Source organism: Silene latifolia, chromosome 4 (genome assembly GCF_048544455.1).
Source record: "Silene latifolia isolate original U9 population chromosome 4, ASM4854445v1, whole genome shotgun sequence".
NCBI classification, from domain to species: Eukaryota; Viridiplantae; Streptophyta; class Magnoliopsida; order Caryophyllales; family Caryophyllaceae; genus Silene; species Silene latifolia.
Genome location: NC_133529.1, coordinates 69659330 through 69685491, shown reverse-complemented (window position 1 = coordinate 69685491; position 26162 = coordinate 69659330). Strand labels below are relative to the sequence as shown.

The 26162-nt window shown below is 40.0% G+C and overlaps 1 pseudogene; it reads right to left on the bottom strand.

The window, feature by feature from the left end:
- Positions 1 to 1339: 1339 nt before the first annotated feature.
- On the bottom strand, positions 1340 to 1486 carry LOC141654229 (U1 spliceosomal RNA; annotated as a pseudogene).
- Positions 1487 to 26162: the final 24676 nt, after the last annotated feature.

Below are 26162 nucleotides of genomic sequence, written 5' to 3'. Positions count from 1 at the left end.
ATGATTAGACAAAAGATGAAAGTGGCCCAGGATCGACAAAAGAGTTATGCTGACTTACATCGCCGTGACATAGAGTTTCAGGTTGGGGATAAGGTTCTTCTGAAAGTTTCTCCTATGCGTGGGGTTATGAGGTTTGGTAAGAAAGGGAAACTAAGCCAGAAGTTCATAGGAACATATGAGATTTTAGATCGTGTGGGAGAGGTTGCTTACCGGTTAGCTTTACCACCAGCTTTGGATCGTGTCCATAATGTGTTCCATGTGTCTCAGTTACGGAAGTATGTGAGTGATCCTTCCCATGTGTTAGAGGTGGAGAACATCGAGTTGGATGAATCCTTTGAAGGAAAAGTAGATCTATATACTTACATATTCATATATGTTATAATTTAATTTGTCATAAAATTAACTAATGATCTTATGCATGCAAACAAGTAAACAAAATAAGGAAGAAACATCCATTCTTACATTGGATTTTCGGTTCAAATGGGCACAAGAGAGATCACTTTTCTCTCTTGTTCTTGAGCTTTCCTTTTGGATGAACAAAGACCCAAGTGTAGGATCTCTCCCAAGGATTTATACCCAAAGCTTACTCTTAATTAAAATTAATATTATGAGTACTAGATAATATTAATTCTTGTAGAAAATGACCCAAAACAATTTGGTTTTTAACCTCCCAAAAACCGGTTGGGAGAGAAAAGGAGAGGAAGTATTTTTCTCTTTCTAAAATCTTAATTTTTGATAAGTTAGAATGAATATCTTACACACTCATGCATGTAGTGTATATCAAAAATAAGACAAAAACCCTTTGCCTTTTCTTTGGTGAAACCGGGTAGGAGGGAAGAGGAGGGAAGAAAAAGACCCAATGCATGCTCTTGTTTGCCTTCACAATGCAAACTAGGGTTGCATGGCTAGGCTATAATGCAAATGATTGTGTTTTCCACTCATTTAAACAACACAATATTTTGCCTAATTCCCTCTTAATTTCGGTACACTTATAATATGGAATCCATATTATTTTTGTCAATTTTGTCTTATGTCACATGTCATATGTTACATAAATTTGTTATGTATTTTTAACATATTAAAAATCAACGTATTAATAAAAATACGTCATATCCAAAAATCGACTTAGTAATTAATAATTACTTGTACCAAAATATTTTACCAATTTACAAATCACAACAACTTGTATTTATAATTATTCATTCGAATTCAATTGTTTCCTTAAACAATAATTTCATCTGAGTAATGATACAATTCGATTACTCAGACCGTATCTCATTTTAATCAATTTCAATGTGATACGTAAATTTTACTTCCAAAATCGTCCGTCAATTTTCAAGTAATTTAATTAAAAGAAGAAATTATGACGTACACTCTCTCACAATGGGGAGATGTTAGGGAGGCACATCTTCAGAAGTGCAATGAAGACCACCTTCCTAGGCCATGGGCTTTTCTGATCGCCCATTGACCCCGCCCAGGTAAGTATTCAAGTAATTTAATTAACTCGTAACGTTATACGATTAATTAAATGATCAATTAAGAGTGTTGCCCTATAGGTATGACCTAGGGGATCAACTGATCACCACCGTCGTACGACAGTAATGTCAAACTCTAGTCAGCCAATCATTACCGATATATGTTGACCAGTTGACAGTAAAAATTACTTCCCAGTTGTATTCTTTAAAATGAGACTTAAACATGTGATCATCATGATCAATAGTCGTGATCGCATTATTGTCGGAGGACACATATTCCAACAATCTCCCACTTGTCCTCGACAAGTGTGCGTCACCAATTCTCTTGTCCTATTACTATCTCCCACTCAATGCAAGGTGTCTTTCAGGTCGTACTTGCAAGTGATCATATCGAGAGTGATTTCCTCGATATGGAGAATAACTGATTGACCGGATTTATCTATCATAGATACCTTCCGAGCGTGGCCACGCATTTCCAGTTCATTACTCCTTGAGTGGCCCTGAGATATTGTTATAACCCTGACTATGGGTGGACAATTCCTATCGCACTCATTCCCTTCAACTAGCCACAGCCATCATAACCCAAAATATGCCCATTTGACCCCATTTACGAAGGTCGTAGTAACACAAATCAAAGTTAATCTGAAACTGTGCCATCTTAGGCGAATAGTCTTTAGTCAAAAGAATCGACTCATTTGAATACTATAGTAGCTCTAGCTCTCGCCACGACCAGGCTATATAAATTTGCCAGAACTCTATAAGCGGTCATTAGGCCCGACAAAATGTTCCCAACAGTCTGCCTATGTGATCGACTAGTCATCTCACATAACTCTATGGCACTTGAACTTGCCATCAATCGCATCACACTCTAGTCACTTCGAGACGTCGCCTCATACAAGTGACTATGGGCAAATACTATGTTAATCCGTGTTCACTTTAACGGGGTTCAATTGTCACTACAACCCGTTTGGATGTAACAATGTATAAATTAAAGATAAAAGACAAATGTGATTGTGATTGTGAACATGAACAAAAACAACACTTTTATTTCATTTCAAAATCTAACAAAAACTTGGTACACGTTTAAGTCCCATGGACGCAACATGTCCATCATGCTTAGCTTACGATAAAGGCTTGGTGAGCGGATCGGCTATGTTGTCATCCGTCCCAACCTTACAAATCGCAATTTCCTTTCTCTCAATGAAATCTCTTATTACATGATATTTTCTAAGTACATGTCTAGATCTATTACTAGACTTTGGCTCCTTAGCTTGGAAGATTGTCCCACTATTATCACAATAGAGAGTGATGGGATCATTGGCGGTAGGTACTACTCTTAGACCTTCCGTGAATTGCCTGATCCACACAACTTCCTTGGCGAGCTTCCGATGCTTTGCAATGTACTCACCTCCGTTGTAGAATCCTTGATTCTGACTTCCTTGAAGCTTCTCCAGCTAACGGCACCACCATTGAGCATGAAAACAAAATCAGCTTGTGATTTCATGTCATCTCTATCTGTTTGAAAACTTGAGTCCGTGTATCCATTAACACACAGCTCAGTGTCTCCTCCAAACACTAGGATAAAGTCCTTAGTTATTCTTAAGTACTTAAGGATGTTCTTGACGGCAATCCAGTGACTCTCACCTGGGTTTCCTTGATATCTACTCGTCATACTCAAAGCATACGAGACATCAGGACGTGTGCATATCATGGCGTACATGATTGATCCGACAGCGGAAGCGTAAGGGATCACCTTCATGCGTTCAACATCATGGGGTTCGGAGGGAGATTGAGTCTTACTCAATATCGTCCCGGTTACTATAGGTACCAAACCCCTTTTGGATTTGTCCATGATGAACCGTCGAAGAATCTTATCAACATAAGACTCTTGACTTAGTGCCAATATCCTTTTGGATCTATCTCTATAGATCCGGATAGCTACTATGCGTTGTGCTTCTCCTAAATCCTTCATTTGGAAATGGTTACCTAACCACTTCTTAACAGAAGACAACATCGGAATATCATTTCCAATGAGTAGTATGTCATCGACATACAAGATTAGGAACACAACATTACTCCCACTAAATTTCATGTATAAACATGGTTCCTCAACACTTCGAGTGAAACCATTTTCCTTTATAACATGATTGAATCGATGATTCCAACTTCTAGATGCTTGCTTAAGACCATAAATGGATCTCTTAAGCTTGCACACTTTGTTAGGATTTTTAGAATCAACAAAACCTTTGGGTTGTATCATGTACACCTCCTCTTCTAAATGCCCATTTAGAAAAGCGGTTTTGACATCCATTTGCCATATTTCATAATCATGAAATGCGGCAATCGCTAACAAAATCCGTATGGATCTTAGCATGGCTACGGGGGCGAAGGTCTCATCATAATGGAGACCTTGGACTTGGTAAATCCCTTTGCCACTAGCCTAGCTTTGTAGACATCGTCATGTCCTTATATGCCATTCTTGATTTTGAATATCCATTTGCATTGAAGGGGTCTTGCCCCTTTAGGCAAATCTACCAAGTCCCAAACTTGGTTTTCATGCATAGAATCCATTTCGGACTTCATGGCTTCAAGCCATAAGGAGGAATTAGGACTATAGATTGCGGTCTTGTAGGTAGCGGGCTCGTCCCTTTCTATAAGTAACACATCAAGTGTTCCATCTTCTTCGATAAGTCCCACATATCGATCGGGATGGCGAATAACACGGCCCGTTCTTCTAAGAGGAGGAGGAATAACCGTATTAGACGAAGAAGGAACTTCTTCTTGCGTCTCTATCTCGGTTTGTGGCTCTTGAACTTCATCAAGTTCAAAATTTCTCCCACTCTGTCTCTTAGAAATAAATTGTCTTTCTAAGAAGACAGCCTCGCAAGACACAAACACTTTGTTATCTTGAGGTTTGTAGAAGTAGTAACCTCGTGAGGTTAAGGGGTAACCTACAAAGATGCACTTTTCGGATCTTGGGGCAAGCCTGTTGTCGTTCTTAGACTTGACGTAAGCATCACATCCCCAAATCTTCATATATGATATATTGGGAATCCTTCCCGTCCACATCTCACATGGAGTTTTCTCGGTGGATTTAGTGGGACTATTGTTCAAAGATCTAATTGCGGTTTGAATCGCAAATCCCCAAAACGAGTTTGGTAACTCGGTTTGACTCATCATGGATCGAACCATATCAAGTAGGGTTCGATTTCTCCTTTCGGCAACACCATTAAGTTGTGGTGTTCCGGGTGGAGTAAGTTGTGATATAATACCACGACCTTTCAAGTGTGAATCAAATTCAAGGCTAAAGTATTCACCACCACGATCGGATCGTAGTGCCTTAATCCTTTTGTTCAATTGGTTCTTTACTTCGTTTTGAAATTCCTTGAATTTCTCAAACGCTTCACTCTTATGCTTCATTAAATAGATATACCCATATCTACTCAAGTCATCGGTGAAGGTTATAAAGTAGTCATAATTACCACGAGCGGTGATACTCATTGGTCCGCATACATCAGTGTGTATGAGTCCCAATAGCTCACTAGCTCGTGTCCCTTTACCACTAAAAGGATTACGAGTCATTTTGCCAAGTAGGCAATATTCGCATGTACCATATGATTGATAATCAAATGGTGTAATCACATTAGTCGAAATTAATCTTTTGATGCGATTCTCGTTTATGTGACCTAATCGACAATGCCAAATGAACGCTTCACTTGGGTCACTTGATTTGAGTTTCTTTGATTGAATGTTATAAATATCATTAGTCGGATTTGAGGTCTCTAAAATGTAAATGCCATTGATGGAAGAAGCTTGGCCAATAACCAAATCATTCCTAGAAATAGTACAACGATTGTTCTTAAAGACAAAACAAAAACCGTCCATCTCTAGCATGGCGATTGAAATAATGTTTTTAGAGAGTGTAGGCACATAAAAACAATTATGTAAATACAACTCAAATCCATTAGGCAAAGCTAAAACATAAGTTCCTTTGGATTCGGCCGCTACTCGAGCTCCATTTCCAAGGCGTAGATCCACATCTCCCTTGCTAAGACTCTCCACATCTCTTAAACCCTGTAAATGATTACAAAGGTGAGAACCACAACCGGTATCTAGTACCCATGTCGTAGTGGAAGTATAATTTATATCAATAACATAAATTTCCTTAGGAATTTTACCTTTTGGTGTGATGATTCATTCCCTTATATTTCGCAAATATACGGGACAATTTCTAAGCCAATGTCCCATGCCATAGCAATAATGGCATTCATCATTAACTTGCTTGAAGTTTTTGATTTTCTTTCCCTTCTTCTTGAACCTTTTGCCCTTTGAAGCAAGAACTTGATTGCTTGAGCTCCCACTAGTTTTGGCATCTTTATCTTCCAGAGACAAAGACCCTATAGATTGCATGAGGTAGTCTTCCTGAGACGGACTCATACGAGGTCTAGTAGTAGTAGGTGGTTTAGAAGTGGTGATGAAGTTAAGGTTTCCATCCGAACCTATCCCAAAATGAAGTTCTCTAGTAGTGTCGAAATCATTGTTGGAGCAAACGTCGTCAAAAACATCATGGTAAGACTCAATAGTTATCGGTGCGGTAGCATTTGATGGATTCATTGTAAAGAACTACAAATATGGAGGAAAAGGAAATATTAACATTTGTCTTTTAATATCATACTTGTAAATAATTAACAAGATATGAGCATTTATATAGTGACCTCTACCCAACTATAATAAATGATTCCAAGACCCAAACTCATATTAACTTGGGCACGGTGTGGCCGATAAAACCCTTATCAATATAACTCGGTGGATTAACGCTTTAATCGATTCTACTTTTAGAACTCTTGGTTGATAATATTACATTAACATTTATCTTTAGCCCAAAACACATTCAACAAGGGGACGGTGTGGCCGATGAAACCCTTATCGAAAAACTTTTGTTGAGTTCAATCCAAATTTCGAATAAATGTGTCCATGATCCAAACCCACATTAACTTGGGCACGGTGTGGCCGATGAAACCCTCATAAACATGAATTCGGTGGATATACATTTATCACCCACTTCCCCTACGTAACAAGGTTTGTACCCCGGTGTGGCCGAGTGCACTCCCTCACGAAATAGGTTTTCATGGTTTCTACTATTTGGTAAGGCTATGTCTCTATTAATTGTTTTAGCGAGAGGTCATGTCAATTTATTATCTATCACGTTTTAAGAGAACTAAAGCGGTGAACTACGATAATTCTAATTGACACGGTCGATAAACTCGATGAAGATGATGATGCATGTTTTAGTTATGACGATTTAGAAATGCATGCGACATATAAATAAAATGCAAACATTAAAATAAATCCTAGTATGGCCTTCCTAAAATAGAAAAACTATTTAACTATTACATATTCGGAAACCAACTCCATTGGTCCCTTGAACTTCGGTTGTTGCCCGCATCTCGAGGTAACACCGTCTTTATGTATCACCATTCTTGAAGAAAATCCGTCTTTAGGAACTCCGAGATAATTAAAATTACATAACAAATTACATAATTTCCTATTTTACATTTGTAACTAAAATAAAAATTAAATTTATTAAATTACAAAACGGTGATACGAGATCACAATAAATTACAACCGAATCGATATTCCCATACATTTCGGGAAATACCAATTAAAAACTAAGGCCATACTAAGTAAAATTACATAATTCAAAATTACATAAAATAAAAATTATGACAATCATAAAGAAAATGCAGCATTATAATATGTATGAACATGCCCAATTTTATGCTAAATCGCCTTTAAGTAGCCAATATCGTATATTACTCGGTTTTTACGGATTTGCGTGATTCAACATTTTAAAATCACAAAAAATTACATAAATTAATATTTATGCATTAGTTAATTACCCTAACCACTTAGGACTCAAAATTTAGTCATCACTAATTATTTGACCATAATTAACTTATATTACTTAAACTGTTCATTAATGGACCAAAAATTACAAAATAAACTATAAACTTCAAATAAATCACAAAATTTCAAATAAATTCAAAATTTGAAATTTAAACTCATGAACATTCTTGAAAAATACCATGACACTCATAATATTCAAAAACTTAGGTTAAAAATTTCGACATTTTTCCGGAAAAACAATGTTGCGGTTTATCGGTTTTTTAACAAAATAATCATAAAAACATGTGAAAAATTATTTTCATCAACTTTTCAATTTTAGATCTGAAAATGATAATAAAAAGCAACATATATTGTTTTTCCTAAGTCATAGAGTATGTTTTATCAATATTTCACTAATAAAGTCACTATTCATGCCATTTTTCTTCAAAAATCCATAAATCATGCAAAAAGACTTCAATATAGCCTATTATTTTACACACATCTTGTAAAATTGCATGTGACATCATACTAAATTTCTATGACCAGATTCAAAATTTATCTCATATTAACCTATTTTTCACCTAAATTCGAATTTAATAATGAAAAATCCATTTTTCAAGCATAACAAGTGCAAAAATTATGAAAATTTACAGGTTATCTCAAAATAATATATGTGACAACATATCCAAAAATCACTGAAAAATTCGAAGTATAGCTATTTTTAGTCCGAAAATGACATTTTTACTCATAAAATCATATTTAAATGCCATTATTGTATAATATGAACAATAAAAATCCGTAAATTAACCAAAATATCCTAAAAACACTTTAGGACCAGAAATTTTAACATGCATAAATTAATTTCGTGATATATCATAATAACACAAATTATTCAAGTTTTATATGTTATTCTTATAACTCGGAAAAACTTTTAACCCATTTGGATGCAAACAACCATGGCTCATGATAACGATTGAAGGAAAAGTAGATCTATATACTTACATATTCATATATGTTATAATTTAATTTGTCATAAAATTAACTAATGATCTTATGCATGCAAACAAGTAAACAAAATAAGGAAGAAACATCCATTCTTACATTGGATTTTCGGTTCAAATGGGCACAAGAGAGATCACCTTTCTCTCTTGTTCTTGAGCTTTCCTTTTGGATTAACAAAGACCCAAGTGTAGGATCTCTCCCAAGGATTTATACCCAAAGCTTACTCTTAATTAAAATTAATATTATGAGTACTAGATAATATTAATTCTTGTAGAAAATGACCCAAAACAATTTGGTTTTTAACCTCCCAAAAACCGGTTGGGAGAGAAAAGGAGAGGAAGTATTTTTCTCTTTCTAAAATCTTAATTTTTGATAAGTTAGAATGAATGAATATCTTACACACTCATGCATGTAGTGTATATCAAAAATAAGACAAAAACCCTTTGCCTTTTCTTTGGTGAAACCGGGTAGGAGGGAAGAGGAGGGAAGAAAAAGACCCAATGCATGCTCTTGTTTGCCTTCACAATGCAAACTAGGGTTGCATGGCTAGGCTATAATGCAAATGATTGTGTTTTCCACTAATTTAAACAACATAATATTTTGCCTAATTCCCTCTTAATTTCGGTACACTTATAATATGGAATCCATATTATTTTTGTCAATTTTGTCTTATGTCACATGTCATATGTTACATAAATTTGTTATGTATTTTTAACATATTAAAAATCAACGTATTAATAAAAATACGTCATATGCAAAAATCGACTTAGTAATTCATAATTACTTGTACCAAAATATTTTACCAATTTACAAATCACAACAACTTGTATTTATAATTATTCATTCGAATTCAATTGTTTCCTTAAACAATAATTTCATCTGAGTAATGATACAATTCGATTACTCAGACAGTATCTCATTTTAATCAATTTCAATGTGATACGTAAATTTTACTTCCAAAATCGTCCGTCAATTTTCAAGTAATTTAATTAAGTCGTAACGTTATACGATTAATTAAGTGATCAATTAAGAGTGTTGCCCTATAGGTATGACCTAGGGGATCAACTGATCACCACCGTCGTACGACAGTAATGTCAAACTCTAGTCAGCCAATCATTACCGATATATGTTGACCAGTTGACAGTAAAAATTACTTACCAAATGTATTCTTTAAAATGAGACTTAAACATGTGATCATCATGATCAATAGTCGTAATCGCATTATTGTCGGAGGACACATATTCCAACATCCTTGTCTTATCTTGAGGCGCCAAAAAATATTCTTGATCGCAAGGTTCGAAAAACTAGGTCCGGGACGATGTAGATACCTCATTTCTGCACCTTCCACCAACCACCAGTGATGATTGGGCCGCATGTTTGGTACACGGAACGATTTATGACAGTCCATAAGTTTATCGTCAAGTGATAGCTCAAACACTTGTGTCTACCCCTTGGTCGTCATCTACACGCCGATACGGTTGTTTTGACAGTAATTAGAGTTCATTTGGAGTCCGGGTCAAAAACCGCTTCATTTTCAAAGAAAATGTTTAAATTGCCGAGTCGGGATGGTCTAGAATATTCCAGATATTTATTCCATAATTTAATTTTATATCTTTTGGCAAAATATCATCCATAAATCATATTTTACGGAATAAGTATAGATCTACCGCAATTCCATAGTAGAAACGCGGAAATCTCTCTTCTGCAGGAGGAAACCTCTGGGGAAATGACGCGCAGGTGTTGCGCCTCTTCGAAGGATCGCAGCATCTGCTGCGCCTCTTCTCCAGCATGTTTTCACTGTTTACGTAAATTTTTCCGTGATTTTTTTCCAAAGTTTGAGTCATTCCATAACTCTTCACATATTTTAGTATAAATAGAGACCTTCGGTCTCCATATTTTTCACGCGAGTGTCCACCCTTGTCTTCTCTCTTTGCATTCTAGACCGTTCTCTAAGCTTTCGACGCCTACGTGCTTGATCAATCGAGCACGTAAGCTCGGATCATTCTGAGTACCAATCACGTTGCATGACCGAACAATTTGACCACGGCACATCAATCAATCAATTAATCTAAAATCCTCCAACGAGGGCACTTTCTATATACATTCGAGTCGAGCAATCACTAAACGTTAACTTAGTTAATTTCGTTTCGTCAAACATGTAAGTCTGAGGGTGTAAATCTAATATTTTTTTTATTGTATTTTATTTTTTATCAATTAATGTAAGATTCACGTCAAAAACACATTCAAAACCGACTTTAAAAACCTTTATTCAAAATTATTTTTACGAAACAGCAGTTACCAGACGTCGAGAAGAAACGCAGCAGTAGCTGCGCCTCTTCGAAGGGTCGCAGCACCCGGTGCGCCTCTTCCAGAGGCTGCCGCTGCTCCTGCTCTTCTTCTTCTTCCTCGGGTTTCTGTAGTATCGTTCCTTTTGTTTTATTTTTCTATTTTCTTTCTTTCTTTTGTACATTAAACCATGTTTTAACAGTTCCTTTCAATTATCGCGTTGTTTTCGACTTAAAAATCCCTTATAGTCAATATTTGCGGGTTTTCGTCATTTAATCAAACTCGGAGTTTAGAGGCTTGGTTTGTCCATGTCAAGTCTCTGAGATTCGTCCTTTGTACATATTTCCATTGTTTATTTTCAGTTTGTCAATTTCTTTCAAAGTTCGTTCCTGTGGACGCGGGCCCACGGGGGCGCTTGGGAGAGAGAACAAGCGTTTGCATTTGTGGAGTCGCCTCCAATTTATTGTGGAAAATTGGAAACCGTTCGAATACCTCGTGCCATGTCAAGACACAAAGTAGTGACATGAACACTATGAACTCGTTACCCTTAGTATTCTATGTCTAGAATGACTCTCGTGGATGCCAATGAACACGAATTTTCACAGAGATCTGGAGTAAAAGGTGAGGGTACGTATTAGGAAGCTCTTTTGATCGAACACCTAATACCGCCCGCCTCGATAGCGGCCTCTACTAATGATTAGGGAAATTATCTATACTCGATATATCGTCGGTTATATGCATGCAATGCAACATATAAGTTTTAATCCTAGCATGTGAAGATTTAACTAAGTCGGTGAACAATTAATTTAGCAAACAATTAGGTCGAAGTAGGAATTTAAGTTCAATTACATGTGAAAGCATACAAATGGTACAATAAAAGAAATACAATAAAATACAATAATGAAAATTACAATAATTACAATGGATTCAATTGATTTATGTCGAAAATACTTTCAAAACGGATAATTTGGGAAAGAATAAACAAACGAATTAAACGAACAAGAATTAGGCGATAATACGATTAATAGTTAGATAAATACACAAACTATTAAACTAGGTCAAAGCAGAACAGAAGTTCAGAGACATAAGTCAACCTGGAACAGGCGCAGCAGTTGCTGCGTCTGTTCCAAGGCTGAGTTCTGGCTGTGAAGCCGGAACTGCAAATCGTTAATATTCTTGGGTGAATTTAATGATTGATTATGATATTTGACTCGGATGAAAGTGATTTAATACATTAATTACATGTGAATGAGTCATAAAAGCGATAAAACATGGATGAAACGAATGTAAACGAATTAATAACATGAATGAAAGATTGATTAATGACATGGGTGAACTAAATAGGCTAAATATGACGAATCAATGACGAACTAATGACGAATATGACAAAAGACAGAAGAAAATATACCAGAGATCGAATTCCAGAGACTCAATATGGATGAATTGAATCTTTACAACCCGAATTGATTTTAATGACGAAAACCCGCAAATATTGGTTATAAGGGATTTAAGTCGGGAATTAATGATGAATCATATGATAACAATGACTAAGAATATGTTAAAGTTATTATACTTAAAATTATCGTGTTAAAGAAACAATGAACAATTGATAACGAAACAAAACGATCGAATTACCAAAAGACGAAGGAAGAAGAAAGGAAGCAGGAACTGTGGCAGCCTCACGAAGAGGCGCAGCAGGTGCTGCGTCCCTTCGAAGAGGCGCAGCAGTTGCTGCGTCCTTTCTCGACGTCTGTCTTCTGATAATCCGTAAAAAGGGTTTTAAACATGGTTTTACAAATCGGTTTTAGAAGTACTTTCGACATAAATCTTACATTAATGATACAAAAAGTAAATAACATTAAATAAAGAAGGATTTAAACCTTCAGACTTACATGTTTAACGAAACGAGATGAACTAAGGTAACGATTAGTGATGCTCGACTCGAATGTAACGAAAGTGCCCTCGTAAGAGGAAAACGATTAAGATTAATTAAGCTGATTATTGTGGAGTTGGTCAAATTGGTCGGTCATGCAAACGAGGCTGGTACTCAGAAGGATCCGAGCTTACGTGGTCGAAAGTTCAAGCACGTAGACGCCAAAAAGTAAGAACGTGGTCTAGAATGCAAAGGGAGAAGAGAAGGGCGGACACTCGCGTGAGAAATATGAGGAGCGAAGGCTCCTATTTATATTAATCACGTGAAGGAATTAGGGTTTTCGGAGAAACTTTGGAAGTGAATCTCGAAAAGATATGAAAAGATACGAAAAATACGCAGAAAAGGACTTGGGAAGAGGCGCAACAGTCACTGCGTCCCTTGGAAGAGGCGCAACGCCTGCTGCGTCTGTTCCCAGGTGGTTTCCTCCTGCGGAAGAAAGATTTCCGTGTTTAATTTATGGAATAACGGAATAATCTTATTTTCCATAATATTTTGTATGAATATTACGGGAAATCCTTTACCAAAGATTAAAAGATTGTGAAATATGGAATAGAAATATCCGGAACATTCCAGAACATTCTGACTCGGGATTTAGCGGTTATCAGAAAATGAAGACGGTTTTAGGCCCGGACTCCAAATGTACTCTAATTACTGTCAAAACGACTGTACCGGCGCGTAGATGACAATTAAGAGGTAGACATCAATGTTTGAGCAACCACTAGACAATAAACGTATGAATTGTCACAAATCGTTCTGCGTACCAAACATGCGGCCCAATCATCACCGGGTGGTTTGCGGGAGGTGCAGAAATGAGGTATCTACAGAGCCCCCACTTTGACTGAGGCTTGGACAAGGCAAAAGTCAAAGTATAGCCATCAGGTCAATCGAAGATTACAACCTGACGAATATGGCGACGCGAGGCGGCTCAAGGGGTCTGAACCAAGGACCTGTCGTCGGGAACATTTTAGAGTCTGTCGACTATCGGGGAGGGTCGTTTAAAGTCCATTAGACTACGTAAGGAAGCTCGCCAGCTATAAGAAGAGACCATACCTGAGACTTCTTAAGAGACGCCTCCGGAGTTGCGTAGGAGCTAAGGGTAAGCGTAAGAGCTAAGGGTAAGACCTAAAAGATAAGTAAGGATTGTGCTAGGGTGTGGGATCCCAAAGGAAAGCATCAATGGGAAGGAGGCCCAAAATATAACTTCAAACTGAGAGGTAACTAAGGCTCGAGTGTAAGAACTCTGCCGGTCTGGGAACTTCTGGAGAACGACACCTTTATCGTAATCCGTGGGGAAACAAGAAATATCGTGCGTAACAGGACACATGCGGGAACTGCTGGGAGAAATCTGCTTGGGTCGTCTTCAAATAAACTTCAGAAGAACTTGAGAAGGACGATTGTATGTCGTGAACTCTCGTTGGGGAAACCTTATCAGAAACCTATCTCCATGTCTCGAGAGGGATTGTCTATCCGCTTACTCTGGCTGGGGGAATATAATGAAGGCTTGTCGAAACACCTGTCAGAAAATACTTGCTCGTTGTGACAAACAAGGTCTTGGAAGTGATAAATAATGTATGATAGTCTGCAGTAGGCTTAGAAATGCGGGTCTGAACGAAGAATAATCGTCAAACTGACCAAAAAAGATAAAATGGCATCGGGGAAGAGGTGCACCAAAGATGGGCCCACAAATAACGAACTCATAACGAATTTTTGAAAATTCGTATGAAGGAAGCTAAGGAAGAGGCGCAGCAAGAGCTGCGTCTCTTGGAAGAGGCGCGACACCTACTGCTTCTATTCCTGAGGGTGTCTTTCCTGCGTAAAAACGCGATGAAACAGGGGTTCATTTGATTATTTCGAAACACAAAATCATCAATTTCTCTCTCAAATCTCGACCATTTCCGCCAAAATTTGATCCAAAAGCTTGCATCTTCCATGACTAATCGAGGTATGTATATCATTCTTGCATTAATCTTCTATAATGAACGAACTGGATCGACAAAATTTAGGGTTTTGAACCCTAAAATGTCGAAAATTTAGGGATTTTCCCCCAAATGATCTTGCCTTGTAAAATTGACCATGTAAACGACTAATTGGTAGTATGAGGATCATAACCATGTATTTGTTTCGAATTTTCGTTGAGTTTTGGACATTTGAGTGAAATTGAGACGGTTTCACAGCTAAACCGTAAATTGATTCGAAAATGGCCTTAGGATTGCCCATTTGCGATGAAACTTGATATTCGGAATCCTAGGATGATTGGTAAACTTCCTACCATCTCGGAATTTTGGTTTGTGACGGCTTTTTCAGGACACTTTTCTAGGGCATAATCGCCGTTATAACGAAATGCTCTCGAAATTTCGACTCGAACCCATGACTAGGCATCAACTTAGGCTTGACTTAACCCAAATTACCATATGAGTGATTGGGTTTGTGGGAGTATGGCCAAAGATGGCGAGAAAAGAGCGATTTCGGGGCTTCTAAAACTCGAAAATCCCCTAATCAAGGCTTGTCGTCGCTTGACGCGGCCTAAAATTACTTTAACATTGCAGGTGACGAGGCTTCTACTTCAGGGAGAGATCCCATGGACATAGACACAGCCGTTGACTCTTCTCGTGCTCTCGAGGAGGCTTTCACTGCGGTTAGGGCAGCTGGTCCTCGAGGAGGGGGAGGAGGAGGCCCCGAGGTGGTACAACGTTAGGTGAGGAGGTCGTCAGCAGAGAGGAGCACCTGCGTGGGCTGAGACCTGGGACAGCAGGCACTTGCTTTGGGCTGCGGAGGGTCACCTGTCCTATAGGACGGTGAAGAGCTTGGTAATCTTGGATTCATTACTCATCTTCTTTCATTTCATTTGCTCATCTCTTTTCCAATTTCATTCAAACTAAAGATAGCTTTTGTTTCAAATCATAATAGGAGGTCAGTAACATCAGATCGTTCTCGGGCTACACGAAGGCGATGGAGTGCTACAAGAGGCTGTCGGCGGAGGAACGGGCCATGATCGAGCGGGGAGCATTCGGCGCCCTGGTGCAGGCTTGGAGGGATATCGCGAAGAGGAAGCTGCGGGCTAACCTCAGCCTGGTACGCGCTTTCTTGGACCGATTCTGGGATACGACTTCCACTTTTCACATGCCTTTTGGTGAGGTGGGAGTCACGTTGGAGGACTACGGCATGATCTCTGGTCTGCCGTGTGGAACCGAGGTGGTCGAGTGGCCGGAGACTGCCATGAGGGTGGACTCGGCCGAGGCTAGGAGGTTGATCGGCTGGAACTTGGCGCCGAAGGCTGTTACAGTGCCTGGTTTGGTGCCTAGTTCTTATGTCCGAGACTACTTTGCAGGGAAGACCCCGGCACGGGTGGTGATTGACGGGAGAGAGACGGCTCCTCCTCCCTGTACAGCTGAGCAGAGGGCCCGCTTGTGGCTTTGGTGATTTCTATCTTCGATCTACCTCGGAGACAAGGGAGAGAGGCTGTCGACGAAGCTTCTTCCCTTCCTTTCTGACCTGAGATCCCTGGGATGTTGGGACTGGGTCACTGCTGGTTTTGCGGTCCTCATCCGGTTCATGAGGGCCATGGTTCGTCTGGAGTTGATGGAGAAGGGGACTTGTCCTGGTGTTGTTGGCCCTGGACTACTGTTGGAGGTATGAACCTTCATTTGGACTAATAACCACTTCATTTCCTTATCGAATTACGAAAGATCGTTATTGACCATCTTGCTTCACAGGCGTGGGTGTACTCCTACTTTCCGAGCCTCTCTCCCAAGAGGATGGAGCCGCTGGAGAAGGCCTATCCCTTTCTGAGGGATTGGGTGATGTGTCGCACGAGGAGCAAGCGTTCCTCTCACGGTGTCTATCGGCGGGATGTGAACGCTCTTCAGCTGGACAGTGTGAGCATCTCACTTATATTCGTTTTGCTTCTTTATTACTTTTTAACCGATCATAAGAATGATTTCTTGCTCGTCTTTTCCCAGTGGCTGCCCAGGCTTTGGGCGGAGTACGCTGGCGGTCCTCCTTTTGTGGCTGAGGTCTTTCGACCTAGGAGCTCGAGCCGGTTGCTGCTGAGGACGTCGATGGGTCCTGTGTGGTACTTGGGCAAGCGCTTGGCTCGTCAGTGCTCTCGGGATGTCTTGACGGTTCCCATCGATCCTTCTAGGACGATGTTTAGGGAGCCTTCTGAGGCTGAGAGGGAGGCCGACTTGGCTGACGTTGGTGGTGACGCCCTTCTGCTTCCTGGTGAGGACTACTCGGCGTTCCTCTACGGGAGGTTGGCGTACTGGCCGGTTGTGGTGAGCATCTACTCTCCTTCTGACCATTTCGAAAGTATGATGAATGATCATCGATTAATGGTAATCCTTTGTCGTTGCAGGAGGTTGAGGCGGCGGGCATTGAGCCCCCAGAGTAACCCGAGACCCTTGAGTACACCGACACGACGGGGATGACGACGATCTCCGAGCTGCGTGACTTTGACGTGGCGGTGAGAGATGCTGGACTGGACGAGTGGCAGCATCTCATTCGGAGGGTGAGTCTTCTATCTTGTGTAGTTTTACGTAAGAACGCATTTGCTCAAGTTTGTCCAATCGCTAAGAATCTTTCTTTTGAAATGTAGGTTGCGCCATTGATGCCCGTCGTTGTGTGCACCAAAAATAAATTTATAATTCCAAACTACTACTATAGCTAGTGGCAGTCAGGGTCGAACCACAGGGAGGCGATGCAATTAATAGTTGTCTGATTTTAGTCTAAAAGTAACTGTGTGTGGGGGTTTGTTTGAGTTGGTCTATAACTAAAGGCAGTAAAATAAGAGATGGATAAAAACAAGTATTAAAAGGGTGCTAAGATGGTCGGTTCACTATAGTTTCGACGGCAGTATACTAGGTAGGTCTAAAACGTACACGTGAGACGGGAAAATAAGAAGTCCTCTCGGTCCATTCTTACAGGTAGCATCTTTCGATCTCGCTACAGGTCCCTAATATCACTAATACTAACTTTCGTTCTGAAAAAGTGATTTAAAAAGCTAAACTAACTCATCTTTCGATCTCAATAATCTAGTCGTCTTAATTAGGTAGGCTATCTCCCTTCCCTATCTTTCGATCTTTATTGGGTTGGTCAATTCCTTGGCATTCAACTAGTCGCGTGCACTCGATTCGTCAAATATGGAAATTAAATTAATAAAAACGAAGAAAATCTCACGTGGCCAGTCGATCGACCAGGGTGTGCAGTCGATCGACCGTGGCGCGATCTAGGTCTACTATTCTAATGCCGCCTACTCCTACAGATTCCCTACATCCTAGCACAGGGTATTTAGCTACTCATGACTATGATGAAAGCAACAATAGAATTAACGAATAAAACTACTGAATTCATGCTTGAAATAATTAAACAAACAAATAACATAAAATGATAATTCCGGCTTCGGGAAACTAATCTAGCAATTCTACACTATGAACGAAAATAAAGCAATAAAAGTGAAATAAGAGCAGAAGAATACCGAATAGAATAGGAGGAAGATCAAAAACCGAATGCAAAGTAAATTGTATTGAATTATTAAAATTTGAATACCAAACCCTAATTAGTTCCCTAATAACTGAATGATAAAACTTGATAAAAACCCGATGATTATTCTGAAAACTAAAGCTACGTTATATAGGAATACAACGTACTTCTTATTCCAAAACCTAATGTACTATGGGCTTCTAATTTCTCGATCTTTTAATTCACGCTGATTAGCGGTGGGGTCGATCGACCACTGTGACCGGTCGATCAACTAAACTATGCTGAACAGTAGCTTCTGTTTGTCGTGCGTTGGTCGATCGTCAAGAAGGCCAGTCGATCGACTGCTTTAGCTGATAGTTCGCTTTTAGTTCTTCATAAAATTAGCTTTCAGGCCTCGAAATGCGCACCAAGCTCGTTCCTTGAGTAAATCCTTCACGTCAAATGCAGTGCAAGGTACTCGGGGACGGATTCGGCTCGATTTCTGCTCATTTCCGCATAAATCTGCAATATTACATAAAAACACGAAAGTAGACGAAATGGGGCAAATAGTAGCATAAAACTACATAATTGAGCTCTGAAAGGCGTGTAAAGTGAGGTGTAAAACATCATATAAATGACACGCATCAAACTTCCCCAAACCAGACCCTTGCTTGTCCCCAAGCAAGAACTAGACTCGATCCTAAAACCTAATGGAACGAGTTCAATCTCAGAGCGAAATGCAACTATTAAGCCTAAACCAATTTAATGCAACAACTAACAATCAACTAGCAATATGAATCTTGCAAACGAGTTATGTAGTCGTTAAAAACTGTTGAACTGTCAATTGTAGAGACTTATCAAATCGGACTCTCACGGGTCGCTCGAATCGCTCATAAGCACAGGTGAATAATGTATAAGATAGAAAGAATTAATTTTGTAGTGACACTCACCTAACTACGACCTATAAGAACATGCGTGCAGTCTAATATGAAAATGATCTCTACAACCGTACATATGCATTCCAACCAAACAGATGACCATGACACATGCCGAGGTAAATATGGATATGTGAGGTAATGGGAAAGAAGAGGCAAAACAAATATGGGGATGTGGAGGTATAGGTGATCAAGCTAGTACCTAAACAAAACCATATGACAACATCCAACTTCTTGCTCAAAATCAACAATAAAACCGGGTGCTAATTAGAAGCACAAATCTCGCAATCTCCATAATAATCAATCAACTCCCCATAAGATACAAATGCAACATGGGAGCAAAAATCACCATTTAATAAAGACTTTGAATTATGCGATTGATTTGATTTTTTTCTTCTCTTTATACTCGGGCTGCAGTCGATCGACCAATGAGACCAGACGATCGACCGCCCTCTACAGTACAGCACGTATCTCTTTTTTCTTTCTTTTTCGAATCATTTTTTTTCTCTTTTTTTTTCAATTCTATTTCTTTTCCCTCCTTCATTCCTTTTTCATCTTCCCAATCATCATCTCAAAATGAGCAAATGCCACCAAAAACGTAGTAACAATCCCAAGAACATAAACTACTAGCTTGAAAAGGGCAGGCTAAGTGTAAGATGTAGTTAGCGGGACAAAAAGGCTATTTTTGGCAGTGTGGATCTTATGGGCAAAAATAATAAAGGGAAACCTCTACCACATGTGTCAACAAACCACAGACCGAATGCATACAGGTATTAAGCAGATAAAGTTCATATTTATGCAAATTGAAATAACATGTCTCATAAGGAGTAACTACTCACATCCTAGATAAAATGGTCATAGATGACACGAGTTATAAGCTCTAATTCTCATAAAATATAAGTAGTTTGCCAAAAATATAAGTCAAGTCTCAGGCTCAGCAAGATAAATTAACGAAAACGCGTAGACTATGCATATATGATTCTACTAATAACATGTCAATTAGAAAGGCTTAGGCATAAACAGATTAAAATGCAATGTCATCATTGAAATACTACCGTTCCGACTCGACCTAAATGCTAAAATAAACGTGCATTTTTTGAAATTTTTGAAATTTTTCAATTTTTTTGGATTTTCTGTATATATAAGAGAAAATAAACAACAATGCAAGACAAAATGAAAACGTGAATGCAAGCAAATGAAATGCAACGCAAAACCTTTCCCCAAACCAAATCGCACAATGTCCCCATTGTGCAAAATCATGTAATTAGATAAACAAAGGAAATGGGATTTCGCGAAAAATTAACTAAATAAGACATGAAATAAGGACTCGGAAACTCACAAGACTTTAAGCGCAGCAAAAGGAAACCTCCCCAAACCGGCGTGAGCTAGGAGGTTTCAGTAGCCAGCAGTGCTACCATAAGTACCTGAAAGGACAGAAAATACCACGCGTAATTTCGAGAAAGCAAAATCGGGACGGTAAAATTATGTGCAAAGTTAAGAAAATGGAGGAAATCAGAAATAAATCAGCGAATAAAGTGGAGAGAAAACTTCCTCAATTCCGTAAAACGACCCAACACAGCACGGGAAAGGTCGTGAACAAGTACAGCAGCGACAGTGGTCGATCGACCACATCACCCAGTCGATCGACCAGGATGAACAGAAACAGTAGCTCCTGGAAGCTGCAGCTCAGTCGATCGACCATAGGAGGCAGTCGATCGACTGGAAAACCTGCTGTAAGTTCTGATTTTCTTCGTATTAGCTCAATAAATTGAGCCAATGTCGTCTGTAAACCTGCAAACACACATAATAACGCGCCCAAATTTGCGCAAAACCCAAAGTAACCGACTAAAGCGTTTAAAATCCTAAGCAAACTTATTAAAATGAGAAGTCTTGCGCACAAAAAAAACAGTAAATAGTCTTAAAAACCAATAAAATGTTTGTAAAGCATGTGATCAACTAATAGTTGATCAAGAATGGCCACAGAATGGCCCACTTGCCCGGCTCCTGGCTACAAGAGGTAGCCTCTACAGTGCTCATCTCCTCAGCTGCACTCTTCTCAACTCCAACATCCGCAGAGCTCAACGGATCAACAACTTCAGCATCTCCCCAATTAATGACCTCTTCTGGCTCATCAAAGTCCAAGTCGGACTCCCTTACTTTGACTGGCTCATCCTCAGGCTCCTCATCAGTGCCATAGCTAAGACATCCTAAGACGCCTCTTGAAATGATTGGCTCCTTCACAGTTGGAGCAACTTGCGGCTCTTCCTTCCCCAAACCAGCTCCTGCAATATCCAAAACAGAAAAATCTTCCTCCAATTTGCTCCCAATCTGGGGCGGAGGTGTTATAGCAGAAACAGGCATAGAGACAGGTATATCAGGAAGCACAAAATAGGATTTCTTTTCAGAAACCGTATTACAAGTGACAGGCCACATGGGATCTTTCTTCTTAGCTGTCTGGGCAAAGACAATGGAGTGTTTCCCCACCTTGAAGGTCAAAGTCCCTGAACCAACATCTATAACTGCACCAGCAGTGTGCAGAAATGGTCTACCCAAATTGATAGGAATGTGAGCATCCTCGGGCATATCTAGTACAACGAAGTCAACAGGGAAAAAGAACTTTCCTATTTGCACAGGAATGTCTTCTAAGACTCCTATTTGCTGGACCGCAGAACGATCAGCCATCTGTACTGTCATGTCGGTAACTGCAAACCTAGTCAATTTCAACTTCCTTGCAAGACTCAAGGGCATGACACTGATACTGGCTCCTAGGTCACACAAGGCCTTCTCAATTGAGAAGGTACCAATACTACATGGGACGGAAAAGCTACCTGGGTCTTCCAGCTTATGAGGTGCAGTATGGGTCAAATAAGAACATGACTCCTCAGTTAGTGCGACAGTGTGCACAGTTTCAAGTGACTTCTTTTTAGATAAAAGTTGCTTCATAAATTTCATGTAAGCAAGCAGTTGATTAACTAATTCAAGAAAAGGAACTTGTACGTTTAAGCTACGAATAACATTTTCAAATTTATTAAACGATACCTGTTCTTTTGTAGGCACCAATCTCTCCGGATAGGGGGCTGTAAGAAGCAACTTAGCCCTCTCCTCTAGGTCACTCATGCCGGCATCGGTGGATTTAGGCTGAAAATCCACTACTTTCTCCTTGTTGTAGCTTGACCCTTCTTCAGGCCGTCTCAAAAATGAACCATTAATCGTCGTCGGGTCATATTTCGGAACCGGGAGTGACCCATCAGCATTTGGGTCTTGCCTCAATATTTTCGGAGTAGTCATACCCCGAAACAAGTGGTCCCTCAAGTTATTTGGCATTGGAGGACGAAAAGACTCACCATCAGCAGCGTTGTCAGTCGATCGACCATGTATGTCAGTTGATCGACTGACTTCTACAGGACCAGAAGCTATTGTATGTCGCGGACCGGTCGATCGACTGGGCAGATCAGTCGATCGACTGATATACCTGGTAATCGCCTTTTTCTTTCCACTGTTCGTTTCAGCTTTCTTCTGACTCGGTTCCGCCTCATCTTTTTTAGTGACTTCCTCTACCATGGCGGGCCCTTCAAGGGTGGACCCACTCCTCAAAGTAATAGCATTAAGGGTCACCTTTTGGTCCGTCTGCGTCGGTAAATGTCACGGAGCTCGAGTTGTATTCTTGCTTGCCAATTGAGCAATTTGGCTCTCCAACATTTTCATCCCGGCCTCTCTAGCTTGAGAATCTTTCAGCAACAAATTTTTCAATTCGGCAAATTCGGAACCTTGGGACTGCTGCTGCTGCTGAGGGACATACAGAGGCTTTTCATATGGCTGTTGTATCTTATGAGGGGGCACAAAATTCTGCTGCTGCTGCTGCTGTGGAGGTGGAGTCGGATTTAGGATATTTTTGCTACTCCACCTCAAGTTCGGATGGGTATTCGGCTCAAAATAAGTATTTGTCTGCCTATAATGTTGAAAGGCAGCACAAGACTCATAGGGATTAGGACAGTTGTCTGAAACATGTCCTTCTCCTCCACAACTTTTGCAGATGAAAGGACCGTCTGAAACAGCATTCACATGATAGATCCCTCCTTTCGAAGCTCCTCCCAACTCGTACTTATCAAATCTCGCCGTAAGAGCCTTTAATGCAGCTACGGAAGGGGATTCAGCACTTCTTCTTTGATTTCCTCTGGAATTTTCATACTCAGCTTTGTGGGTGGCCAAATCATCAATAATTTTCCACCCCTTAGTCTCTCCCACATTCTTCTGGAATCTGCCACTAGCTGCCGCATCCAGGATCTCCCTCTGATCGTCATAAAGCCCATTATAAAATTGATTACATAGGCTCCATTTCTCAAACCCATGGTGCGGAATAGTTCGCACCAGCTTCTTGAAACGGACCCACGCCTAATGAAAGTTCTCATCAGGACCCTGTTTAAAGCTCGTGATCTGAGCTCTAATGGCATTCGTCTTCGAGGCAGAGAAATACTTCTTGTAGAATGCTAGGGCCAAAGAATTCCAGTCTGTGATCCCATTAGCAGCTCGATCCAGGTCTCTGTACCACTCCCTTGCAGCATCACGAAGAGAGAATATGAACATAGTCTCCTTCATCTGGTCCTGGGTCACACCGTTTGGTGGGGGTATGGAACAACAGTAATCAATGAATGTCTCCATATGCTTGGCTGCATCTTCATTTGCAGCTCCCCCGAACTGGTTTCTCTCAACCAAGTTGATATAGGACGGCTTCGGCTCAAATTTCCTGTCCGTCCCTGGTAATGCGAATCCCTTACATAGATTCTCAACTGTCGGCTCAGAGTGACTGGCTATGCTCGCTTCTTCAGCCATGTCTGGAGATGTGACGGTCTCGACTGAAGAAGTAGAAACGGGAGATAAAGGTGGATCCTCCTCGAACAGCTCGTTCTCGTAAAAGCTCGAATGAGAACCAGGCCCTTACTCTAACTGTTGTTCTTGAAATAATCTCCTCTTCACGCGCAAAGTTCTCTCAATCTCAGGATTGAATGGTAGTAATTCACCACCCTGTGACCTGCGCATAAGAAGAAACTACAAGAAGAATATGAGAAAATTTTAAGGAACAGATGTCCCTTAAACTGAAAAAAAAAAACTAAAAATAAAACAACGAATAATTTTAAACAATTGCCTCCCCGGCAACGGCGCCAAAATTTGATGCCCGTCGTTGTGTGCACCAAAAATAAATTTATAATTCCAAACTACTACTATAGCTAGTGGCAGTCAGGGTCGAACCATAGGGAGGCGATGCAATTAATAGTTGTCTAATTTTAGTCTAAAAGTAACTGTGTGTGGGGGTTTGTTTGAGTTGGTCTATAACTAAAGGCAGTAAAATAAAAGATGGATAAAAACAAGTATTAAAAGGGTGCTAAGATGGTCGGTTCACTATAGTTTCGGCGGCAGCATACTAGGTAGGTCTAAAACAAACACGTGAGACGGGAAAATAAGAAGTCCTCTCGGTCCATTCTTACAGGTAGCATCTTTTGATCTCGCTACAGGTCGCTAATATCACTAATACTAACTTTCGTTCTGAAAAAGTGATTTAAAAAGCTAAACTAACTCATCCTTCGATCTCATTAATCTAGTCGTCTTAATTAGGTAGGCTATCTCCCTTCCCTATCTTTCGATCTTTATTGGGTTGGTCAATTCCTTGGCATTCAACTAGTCGCGTGCACTCGATTCGTCAAATATGGAAATTAAATTAATTAAAACGAAGAAAATCTCACGTGGCCAGTCGATCGACCAGGGTGTGCAGTCGATCGACCGTGGCGCGATCTAGGTCTACTATTCTAATGCCGCCTACTCCTACAGATTCCCTACATCCTAGCACAGGGTATTTAGCTACTCATGACTATGATGAAAGCAACAATAGAATTAACGAATAAAACTACTGAATTCGTGCTTGAAATAATTAAACAAACAAATAACATAAAATGATAATTCCGGCTTCGGGAAACTAATCTAGCAATTCTACACTATGAACAAAAATAAAGCAATAAAACTGAAATAAGAGCAGAAGAATACCGAATAGAATAGGAGGAAGATAAAAAACCGAATGCAAAGTAAATTGTATTGAATGATTAAAACTTTGAATACCAAACCCTAATTAGTTCTCTAATAACTGAATGATAAAACTTGATAAAAACCCGATGATTATTCTGAAAACTAAAGCTACGTTATATAGGAATACAACGTAGTTCTTATTCCAAAACCTAATGTACTATGGGCTTCTAATTTCTCGATCTTTTAATTCGCGCTGATTAGCGGTGTGCTCGATCGACCACTGTGACCGGTCCATCGACTGAACTATTCTGAACAGTAGCTTCTGTTTGTCGTGCGTTGGTCGATCGACCATGAAGGCCAGTCGATCGACTGCTTTAGCTGATAGTTCGCTTTTAGTTCTTCATAAAATTATCTTTCAGGCCTCGAAATGCGCACCAAGCTCGTTCCTTGAGTAAATACTTCACGTCAAATGCAATGCAAGGTACTCGGGGACGGATTCGGATCGATTTCTGCTCATTTCCGCATAAATCTGCAATATTACATAAAAACACGAAAGTAGACGAAATGGGGCAAATAGTAGCATAAAACTACATAATTGAGGTCTGAAATGCGTGTAAAGTGAGGTGTAAAATATCATATAAATGACACGCATAAGCCATCCCGGTTCGTGGCTTTGTGGAGGGTAGCCAACCGGCTACGGGCTACTGCCGTCGAGGCACTTGCTGGCGGCCGAGGACGTCAGGTATGAACCTTCCGTTTACCTTATTTTTTACTTTTCTAATCTTCCTTTACGTTTGGAGTGATTGACATAAGCCAGTTTTGTTGTTTGCAGAGGGAGCGTGAGCTGGAGCGAGAGCTTGCCCAGTCCCGGGAGGAGACGGCTCGTCTGTTGCGGGAGCTCGAGGTCCGCGACGCCGAGGTTGCTGCTCTTGAGGTGAGAGTTGCTGAGATAGACGGCGACCAGCAGTAGCTTCCCATGTTGCTTCTTGTTTTTTTGGCTGTATTTCTGTACATTTATACATTTTAGGATCTACATTTTGGACATTTTGGACTTTGCTTGGGGCTCGAGCCCCCAGTTTGTTGTACATGTCCCTCTTTTGGTTGTATATATGATGGCCTGAGTGCCTTTGCTGCTGAGTTGTGTTGCTTGTACCTGCAGGTTAGCTTTGAACA